The following is a 10,512-nucleotide window of genomic DNA, read 5'->3' on the forward strand; positions in this document are numbered from 1 at the left end:
GTAACTGATACGTGCCAGGAGGTCATTAAGTGCTGTGAAGGAAAAAGCAGAACCAGAGGCTAGAGAGAGAAGGAGGGGCGGCCCTTGGAGAGGCAGAGTGAGGGGAAGCATCTCTGAGGATGTGACCTGTGGTCAAGGCTGGAGTGAAGTGAGCTGGCCAAGCAGGCATCTGGAGGAGAGCCTCTGGGACAGAGGCAAGAAAAAGTCTAAAGACCCTGAGAACGAGCGTGCCCCGAGGCTTAGAGGGTCCAGCAGTGCGGATAAAGCAAAGGAGAGTGAGTGCGATGGGCTGGGTGAGGGAGTCAGGGCCCGTGTCAGAGCAGACATTGGAGGCTGTCTCTGCATCATTTCACACTTTTAGCAGGGTGGCTACTCTCCTGTGCTCCATTAACATTCTTTGAGTGAATGAATGAACGAACGCTTAGAATCATGCTGAGGTCTACTAACATGCTGAGGTGTCCTGAAAATGACCTGTGTCCACTGTGTATCTGCCCATCCCTCTAGGGGTCCTTCCCCGGGAAACAAAATTCCCACCTGTCAAAGGGCTGCACACTCACAAAGGCTAAATCTGCCTTCCGAGAAGTGTCCACAGTAGGGTAGACTCTTGTTTCATCAGGATCATTTGTCCTCAGTGGGGCTCCTTTTATGTTAATGAGCAGACTTTCCGTCCTCCCCAGCCCTGGAAAAATCTCCCAAGATGACTGCCTGACTGTCCCTTTCTCAGGGCCCTGCCAGGAAGTCAGACGTGCAGCTCACACTGGTGACCAGGGGACATATCCTGCAACCTAAACGCCTCCACTTCCTGGTTCTGGCAAATCACTTTACTTCTGTGAACAAGAATACTTCACTGCCTGGTCCATCTCATGACCTGATTTGACCCAACTAGAGGTTCAGAAATTAGTCTCCATACACTGAGAGATTGAGTGTAGCCACACGTAACTCTAAGCATAAATAACAGTGGCTTAAACAAGATGGGGGTGGTTTTTCCTTTCACATCACAAAAAGTCCTGAGGTCAGTATTCAGCGGCTGGTGCAGCCGACCTTGGCTATCATCAGGGCCCCAGGATGGGATTCCCATTCATATGCTTGCAACATGACTGCTGGTGCTCCAGCAATCATCTCTGCATTCCCAACTGGAAGAAAGAAAGGGGCAAAGGGCAAAAGGGCTTTTCAAAGCCTGGAAAACATATGCAGGAGCTGCATCACATGGCCACTCCAATTTGCAAGGTAGGCAGGGAAATGTTTTTCAGCTGTGTACATTGCTGTCCCTGGGAAAATTGGGCCCCTATTGGTAAGGCTAGGGGAGAATAAATATCAGACAGACCACAAAGATTATCTGCCAGGATCCACCTCTTGAGCCACCCATCAACCATAAATACCCTTCTTCACATTCATATTCATGTCCACTAAGGGCAATGTCCTCCTTTCCATCATGTATAGATGTGGTCCCTGTGGCCCAAAGTTCTAAGAACTAAAAGTCAGAGTCTGCCCTAGCACAGAAGGTAACTGTCGTAAAAGCTCCCATCAAGTACAGAGAATAATGGGAAGCCCACAGCAGTCATTGGTCCATGGCAATTATGGGAAACTCTGGAACAGAACCAGTGAGGTCTCTTGGCCTTGGCCATGGTCTTTTGTCCTTGGTTAACCAGCCTAGCCAGTTGCTTCACCCTCTCCCTCTGGGAGAATCTCCCTTAAACATTTTCCCCATTGTTCTCCCCTCTGGAAGGCTCTTCCTCGTCCATTTTTCCCCCCAGCTGCATCTCAGAACAGTGTTTGGGAGGATAACTTTCCATAGAAATTCACAGCCCTCAAATCCCACCTCTTGTTTGGGTTTGGATGCTCAGGAATAGTTTTAGGGATTTAAGAATCATAGGATGTTGCAGGTCAGGTTGGGCTTCCGATGGCAAATATCTCTCTCAAAACTTAGTTGACTTCGGTTTTAATTGCTTCCAGTCGATTCCATGTGTAAGTAACCACATGGAACCAAAAATCCTATCAAAACATAATTTTTAGGGCTAAAGCTGCTTGCCTTTTTTTTTTTTTTTTTAAGATTTATTTTATTGATTGATTGATTGCTATGTTGGGTCTTCGTGTCTGTGGTAGGGCCCTCTCTAGTTGCGGCAAGCGGGGGCCACTCTTCATCGCGGTGCGCGGGCCTCTCACTATCGCGGCCTCTCTTGTTGCGGAGCACAGGCTCCAGACGCGCAGGCTCAGTAGTTGTGGCTCACGGGCCTAGTTGCTCCACGGCATGTGGGATCTTCCCGGACCAGGGCTCGAACCCGTGTCCCCTGCATTGGAAGGCAGATTCTCAACCACTGCGCCACCAGAGAAGCCCTGCTTGCCTTTTTTTAATTGGCCACTGTGTAATCCCTTAGCCCTTAAAATATGGCTACTGACTTGAGGTAATTTCTAACAATAAACTCCAGCTGGAAGGTTTAATCCTATCTTTACTACGAGATCACTGCCTTTGCCTGACCGGATAATAGTCTTATCCCACTGTGGCTGCCATTTTGAATTCGCCACTTATAAATTGTTCGGTTTGAAGTATAGAAGCAGTTGGGTACTTCTTTTTTTGATCCTGCAAGACTCTAAACTGCAGTGCTCTCATTTGTACACTCATGTTCATAGCAGCATTAGCCTCAAAAGCTAAAAGGTGGAAGCAAGCCATGTCCATTGATAGATGAATGCCAAATATGGTATATACATACACTGGAATATTATTCTGTCTTAAAAAGGAATGAAATTCTGACACAGGCCACAACATGGCTGAACCTTGAGGATATTATACTAAATGAAATAAGCCAGTCACAAAAGGACAGATACTACAGGATTCCAATGATTTATGAGGTACCTAGAGTAGTCAAAATCATAGAGACAGAAAGTAAAATGGGGGTTTCCAGGGGCTGGGGAGAGGAGAGGTGAGAATGGGAAGTTATTGTTTAACGGGTACATAGTTTCATTTGGGGAAAATGAAAAGTTCTGGAGATGGATGGTGGTGATGGTTGTAGAGAAATGTGAATGTACTTCACGCCACTGAACTGTACACTTAAACATGGTTAAAATGGTAAAATTTATGCTGTATGTATTTTGCCACAATTTAAACAAAATCATCTTAAATAAATACATGAACAAAAATGTGCAGTGCTCACAGCTAACACAGATTATAGATCACAGGCAGAAGGTATATTTCTTAGGAAAGCAGTATTTCCATCCATCTCTGCTTGCAGACTGTCTCGTTCTAATCTGAATTCACCTCTTTCCCTGAACTTTGCTGCCAGCATCTGAATTCTTCTTCCCAAATTCCCTGATGCTACAGCTTGGATGGCAGGTGGTATACATTCCAAGGTATAACAGGAAACAGTGTTAACAAATGTTTTCAAATGCATCACAAGATCCCCAGCTTTTAGTCTGTAAGATCTGATATATTAATATCTCCCCACCTACTTTATTCATTCAGTCTTGTTCAAATATTAGGTTCTGTTACTTATAGTACTGCACTCCTGGTACGATAGTCTGCAGTTAGGAATTGTGACAGCTGTGAGTACCAGAGACCCAGTTATGGTGGCTTAAACATAAAGGGCTTAATTTTGTTATCTAATGAATAGTCCAGAAGTAGGTAACCGATGATGTCGGTTCAGTGTGTCAAGGTCAAGACCTCTCTGATTCAATTGGCCTTTTAGTCATGGTCCAAGATGCTTCTGAGGTCTCAGCCATGACCTCCAAGTAGGAAGAAAGAAGGAGAAAAAAAAGGCAGAAAATGTGTGTTCCAGCTGGGTACCCAGCTCCTCCTAAAACCCTTCTCTGATGTTCCAGCTAGAAACTTCTGCTTATACCTTATTGGGAAAAACTTCATCATATGTCCAGTCCTAGCTGAATCAGAAGCTGAGTAATGTAGCTTTCAGCTGAATGCATTGTTGCCCCTTCCCCTGAAACACAAGGGTTCTGATAACAAGGCAAAGGGGAAGAATAAATATTGGCTAATGATCAGCATCTCGGAAACTCTACTGAAGAAACTCAAGTTCTCTCAATACCACAAGGCACCATCTCCCAGACAATCTGTCAACTGTTCTATTAGACTGCGTTCACCTTTTCCTTGGGCATTCTTAGTAGGTATAAAGTGGGTTTTTTAGGTAGTTTTGTTATTTTGTGTATTTACTCTAAATCTATATATGCTGTATATATGTGAACAAAAAGCTATGTGTGCCATGTAAGTCCCTGTAGGACAGTGTTATTAGTCAGGGGTCTCCAGAGAAACAGAACCAAGTTGATAGATAGATAGATAGATAGATAGATAGATAGATAGATAGATGATAGATGAGCGATAGATAGATAAAGAATAGGTAGATAGATAGATGATAGGTAGGTGGATAGATAATAGATTGATAGATGATTGATAGATAAATTGATAGATGATTGACAGATAATAGCTAAATAGATAATTAAGTAGATGGATGATAGATAGATAGATAGATAGATAGATAGACAGACAGATAGATATGAAGAGATTTGTTTTTAGGAATCGGCTTATGTGATTACCAGGGCTAGTAAGTCCAAAATCTGTAGGACAGGCTGGCAGCCTAGAAACTCAGGCAGGAGTGGACGATGCAGTCTTGAGGCACAATTTCTTCATTTTCAGCAAACTTTGGTTTTTCTCTTAAGACCTTCAACAACACTTAGATTAACGTTTGATTAAAGAACTGGGTACTGCAGCCCAGCCAAGTCAACACATAAAGCTCACCATCACAGGCAGGTAACATGATGTAGATGAAACGGCACTAATATGTGGTCAGAGGCTTGAGTTCCAACCCAGAGTCTGGTATCTAACTAGTGATGCCCCCTTTGCTCAAGGTCTCATTCCATTATCTGGAACGTTTAGGGTTTGGACAAAAATACCTCTGTGTTCCCTTCCAGATGGAGTATTTTTAGATAATGTGACCTTACCATGTACCTTCATATATTTCTAGCATCCAAACTCATGTCTTAATAGGGGTTCAATTCTGATGATGAAGATGATAAAAAATGTTGATGATGAGAATCAGCATCATGGGGTATGGAGATTCCTCCAAAAATTAAAAATGAAACTACCGTATGATCCAGCAATCTCACTTCTGGGTCTGTATCCAGAGGAAATGAAAACAGGATCTTGAAGAGATATCTGCACCGCTATGTTCATTGCAGCATTATTCACGACAGCCAAGATACGGAAACAAACTAAGTGTCCATCAATGGTATGTATATATTGATACAATAGAATATTATTCAGCCATTAGGAAGAAGAAAATCCTGCCATTTGACAACACGGATAGACCTTGAGGACGTTGTGCTGAGTGAGACAAGGCAGCCAGAGAAAGACAAATACTGCATAGTATTTACTTATATGTGGAATCTAAAAAGAAAGTCAAACTCATAGAAACAGAGAGTAGAAAAGTAGTTGCCAGGGACTGGGGAGTGGGAGAAATAGGGAGAGGTTGGTAAAAGGGTACAAACTTTCAGCTAAATGATGATCAAGGGGACTTCCCTGGTGGTCCAGTGGTTAAGACTGCTTCCAATGCAGTGGGGCATGGGTTTGATCCCCGGTTGGGGAACTAAGATTCCACATGCCATGTGGTGCAACCAAAAAAAAAAGATGATTAAGGTCTGAGAATCTAATGGTGACTATAAAAAAAAAAAACAAAACCAAAAACCAATGTCAATGATGATGATGATAAAGGATAAAAAGAAAAAATAATGGGGGCTTCCCTGGTGGCGCAGTGGGTTGAGAATCTGCCTGCCAATGCAGGGGACACGGGTTCGATCCCTGGTCTGGGAAGATCCCACATGCCGCGGAGCAACTGGGCCCGTGAGCCACAATTACTGAGCCTGCGCGTCTAGAGCCTGTGCTCTGCAACAAGAGAGGCCGCGATGTGAGAGGTCCGCGCACCGCGATGAAGAGTGGCCCCCGCTTGCCACAACTAGAGAAAGCCCTTGCACAGAAACGAAGACCCAACACAGCCATAAATAAATAAATAAAATTAAAAAAAAATAATAATAATGGCCAAATCTGTCCTGAATCATTCAAGGATATACAAAATCTCTCTGTTATCATGTATATTGTAGCCTGAAGCAAGCAGTTAAGTCAGCTCTACTTGGGTGTTAACTAGAGTCTCTGAAGCCTGAATGTCCTGGACTTATCTAGAAAACTCTTGAGTTCTGCAGTAGCAATTAGTATGGCCAATTGTTAAGACCGGGGTTTCAGCACTAGTTTTGTGATCTTGTGCAAGATACATAATCACTCTAGGCCTCAGTCTCCTCATAGGTCAACTGGGAACGATTATCATTATATTGATCTCATGGAATTCTTGCAAGCATTGAAAGAGATAATATATTTAAAGCTCCTGGAATATAACTCCCATTATTTACTAACTAAAAACACTCTTTAGCATTGTTCGGTAATTATATGAGGTTTTTGTTTTGTTTTGTTTCTATAACTAAACAGGCCTTTAAGATAGGTAAGCTGAGATACACATATTCAGTCCACAAATGGTAAATAGGAAAGGTCATCAAGTTCAAAGCCAAACTATGTGGCTTTTATATGGATCTCAAGGGAGATTTGAGAATGTCCCTTTTGATGAAAGAACATTGGGTGTGGCCAAAATGAGTCAAGTGCCTAGGAAAGTTCTGTCCATAGCCTGTTTCCATTCTGTCAGTATCACTTCATGATGTTTCCAATCATTCAACTGGCAAACATCTACTGAGTGCCGGCCACCATGCAGGCCATACACCAACCCCCGGGGCCCCAGGGGAGAAGAAGACATTGCCCACGCCTTCACGTGATAAGCAGGCTGGACGGGGAGGCAACTGTTCAGTAGAAAGGTGAAAAGCCACATCATAGGGTCATGACAAAGATAGTCACAGCCATTCAACAGGCCGTGGAGCATGCTGTGGCACACAGAGTGATGAGCAAAAGTCATCAATGAGAGGAAATGCCCTCACGTCTCACAACCTAGAGGAAACAGGCACCAAAACAAATCATCAGAGTGGTTAAGTGAACACTTACAACGTGCAAAGTGCTGCCGGTAACGCGTTCGGGGCTACCAGACTTGTCACAGGGACCCGGGAGAGGTTTCCCTGGGAAAGAGACGATTAAGCTGATACCCGAGGCACCAGAAGGATGTAGGCAGAGACAGAGTAGAGGAGCTTCCAGGAAGAGAAGCAGCATATGCAAAGTTCTGGAAGGAGGAGAAGAAAGAAAGACTCCGATCACAGAGGGCCTTGTAAGCCCCATGAAGTCTTCGGGGGCTACTCTACAAGCAACCATGGAGGGTTTTGAAGCAAGAAATTGACATAGTCCATTTTTAAGTATCTATGTATCTGTGTGTGCAGAGAGAGGGAACAATATAACCTATATAAAATAAAATTCAGAGATCTTAAGCAAGTCGGTTATACCAGAATAACCAACGCCCCAGACAAGATGCAGAACATTATGATCACCCTAGCAAGCTCCCCCTTGCCAATTTCCAGTCCATAAGCAGAGTTTTGTTTGTTTTTGTTTTCGTTTACTCTGGTGAGAGTGTGGAGGATAGTTGTTTGGGGTCTGGGTATGATAGTACCTAGGCAAGAAACGATGGAGGACTATCCTTGGGTCATAGTGATGGGGGTGGAGAGACGAGAAGGGACCCGAAAATATTTAGGAGGTAAAGTCGGTAGAACTTGGAGTGACTGGGAAGGAGGAGGAGGGGGAGGAGCAGGTAAGATGACTCGCAGGTTGCTGGTTTGGGCAGCTGGAGGAACACTGAATCAGCCTGGGGGAGAAGAGGGTCCAGAAGACTTTCTAGAAGTGCTGACACACAAGTGGAGCTTTGCAGAATCAGTAAGAGTTAACTAGGTGATCGGGGGTTAGAAGTGCATTTCAGGAAGGGGGCTGGTAAAGGAAAAGCTCAGGGACAATCCTGGGAATGAACACAAATTTGAGCACCTGGGTCTAGCCTCGCCTGAAGCACACGCTGAGACATTTTGGTTCTGTGAAACAATGGATTCTCACTTGGTCTAAGCCAGTTTGAGTTTCTGATGCAACAAAGAGAATTGTGACTTACAGACCACAAGGAGAACATTGAAAGGGATGGGAAAGGAAATGAGAACGGGCTCTAGGTCTGGGACATCAAGCCCCATCCCAGCTCTGGGACCCCAGACTTAGGAGAGAACTCAAGTAAGGGGCATCACCTGAGAGTCCAGGCATGGCGGCCATCCTGTAGGCCCTACCCCAGCATTGCAGGCTGTGCCAGCTCCTGCTGGGCAGGCCTGGACTTGGAGACTCACCCCCTTGGACCACTGCATGAAGACTCCCTCTGGCAACACACCCCAACACGCATCAGCCCCGGGGACCCCTGAAAACCTATCAAGCAGCATAGCTTCTCAATCATCCATTTCTGGGGAAAGACATCAGCATACCCCAAGCTGAGACAGAGGATAGTGAACACTTCCATTACCTAAATCTGGAAGAAATACATCGTTTCTATGGACAGACATCAATGTCATGCACTGTATAAAATCTCTCAAGAATATGTGGCCTGTGAACCTTGAGGGCATTATGTTAAGTGAAAGAAACTGGTCACACAAGGGCAAACACTGTATGTTCCACTTACATGAGGTCTTAGAGGACTCAGATTCATAGAGACGGGAAGCAGAATGGGATTGTCAGGGGCTGGGGGAGAGGAAAGGGAAAGGTAGTGTTTAATGGTGACAGAGTTTCAGTTTGGGGAGTTGGGAAACTTCTGGAGATGGATGGGGGTGATGGTTGCACAGAAATGTCAACGTACTTAATGTCACTGAACTTACACTTAAAAATGGTTTAAAAAAAAGTAAATTTTATGTTATGTATATTTTACCCCAATAAAAGAATTAAATTTTAAAAATAAGAAGAGAGTACATGGGATGACTCTTGAAGACGTTATGCTAAGCAAAATAAGCCAGTCATAGAGCACAAATACTGCGTGATTCTATTTATATGAGGTATCTGAAATAGTCAAATCATAGAATCAGAGCATAGGACGGTGGTTGTTAGGGGCTGACGGGAGGAGAGGCGGATGGGAAGTTGCTGATCAATGGGCATAAAGTATCAGGTGTGCAGGATGAATAAGTTCTAGAAATCTGCGGTATAGTAGACTGCCTGTAGCTCTATTGTACACTTAAAATGTTTTGAGGGTAGATCTCATGTTGTGTTCTCACCATTAGAATTTTTTAAAAGGATACGTGGCCTAGAAAGACAGGAGGTTGTGGACAGAACCCTGGATCATGGCAACATGTAAGGGACCAACGGAGGCAAGGAAGTCTTCACAGAAGGCAGAGAAGGAATGTGTGGAGAGGCATAAGATCATTCAGGAGAGAGTGGCTCGTTAGAAGCCAAGAAATAAACAATTGTTCAACAGAAGCATCAGCCAAGGATGGCAAGGACAGAAAGGGACAGTGGCATAGCAACTACACATTGCAAAGGGGCACACTTGGTCCATTCGTTCCCTCCATGAGATAAACAAGAGTGTAAATGTTGCTGAGGAGGGAATGGGTAAGTTTTCATGAGGAGCCCTAGGGATCCCCTCCCCCTCCCCTTGTCCCTAGTAATCTGCCGGAGTGGAACAAAGTGACCCTAACCCAGGTCTTCCCAGTGGCAGGAGAGGCAGCGAGGGCCCTGAAGTAATGTGACCACGAGGACAAGGAAGGTGGAGTCACGTGTCCGACGGGAATGATGGCTCTGAGTGGTTGAGGTGGCAGATGCTGGGACCTTCGTGAGCTCTCACTCACGGCCAGGACCCCCCTGGCCAGGCCCGACACCAAAGAGCCTGGGCAGGTACCAGTGGAGGCAACCCCAGGACCAGACAGCTCAGCCACCAACTCCCCCAGAGTCCCGGGCTTTCCCCCCTGAGGCTCCTGGGCACGGAGTTGGGGCTTATGGGCAGGGAGGCAGGGGGGGAGCAGGGCTCGCCCCTCAGGTCCCCAGCTGGGCTTCTGGGACAGAGGAGGGCAAGGCTAAGCAGGAGAGCGAGACCAGCTCCCCACAGATCTTGGCATGCGGGTGTTTGGCCACTGCACGGGGACACCCCCCAGAGCTGTTTTCTGCACCCAGCACAAAACAGGGATGCATGCAGCAGGAAGTCGTGATGCCACTGGCCAGTGCAGAAGTGGGTGGAAACCAGATCCTGGTGGGATGAGGAGTCGGTGAGGAGGTGAGGCTGGCAAAAGGAGGCCAGTCTTTCCACAGAGACAGATCCCTACTGTGGGAGGAAGCAGAGAAGCGGGGCTTGGGTTAGAAGGAGAGGGGTGGGACTTGGGTTGGTAAGGTGTGGAGCATGGGGGACCGTTTGTGTGTGTGTGTGTGTGTGTGTGTGTGTGTGTGTGTGTGTGTACAGGAAAGCCTGAGAAGGCTCACTGCCTGAAGGAGAACAGTTTGTGAGGGGGAGGCTGGAGATAGGAAAGGGTTCCAGGTCGCTGAGCAGGTGTGGAGAGCTGAGACCCAGAGCCAGCTGGAGAGCAGGGGCCAGA

Source organism: Eubalaena glacialis, chromosome 9 (assembly GCF_028564815.1).
Source record: "Eubalaena glacialis isolate mEubGla1 chromosome 9, mEubGla1.1.hap2.+ XY, whole genome shotgun sequence".
Lineage (NCBI taxonomy): Eukaryota > Metazoa > Chordata > Mammalia > Artiodactyla > Balaenidae > Eubalaena > Eubalaena glacialis.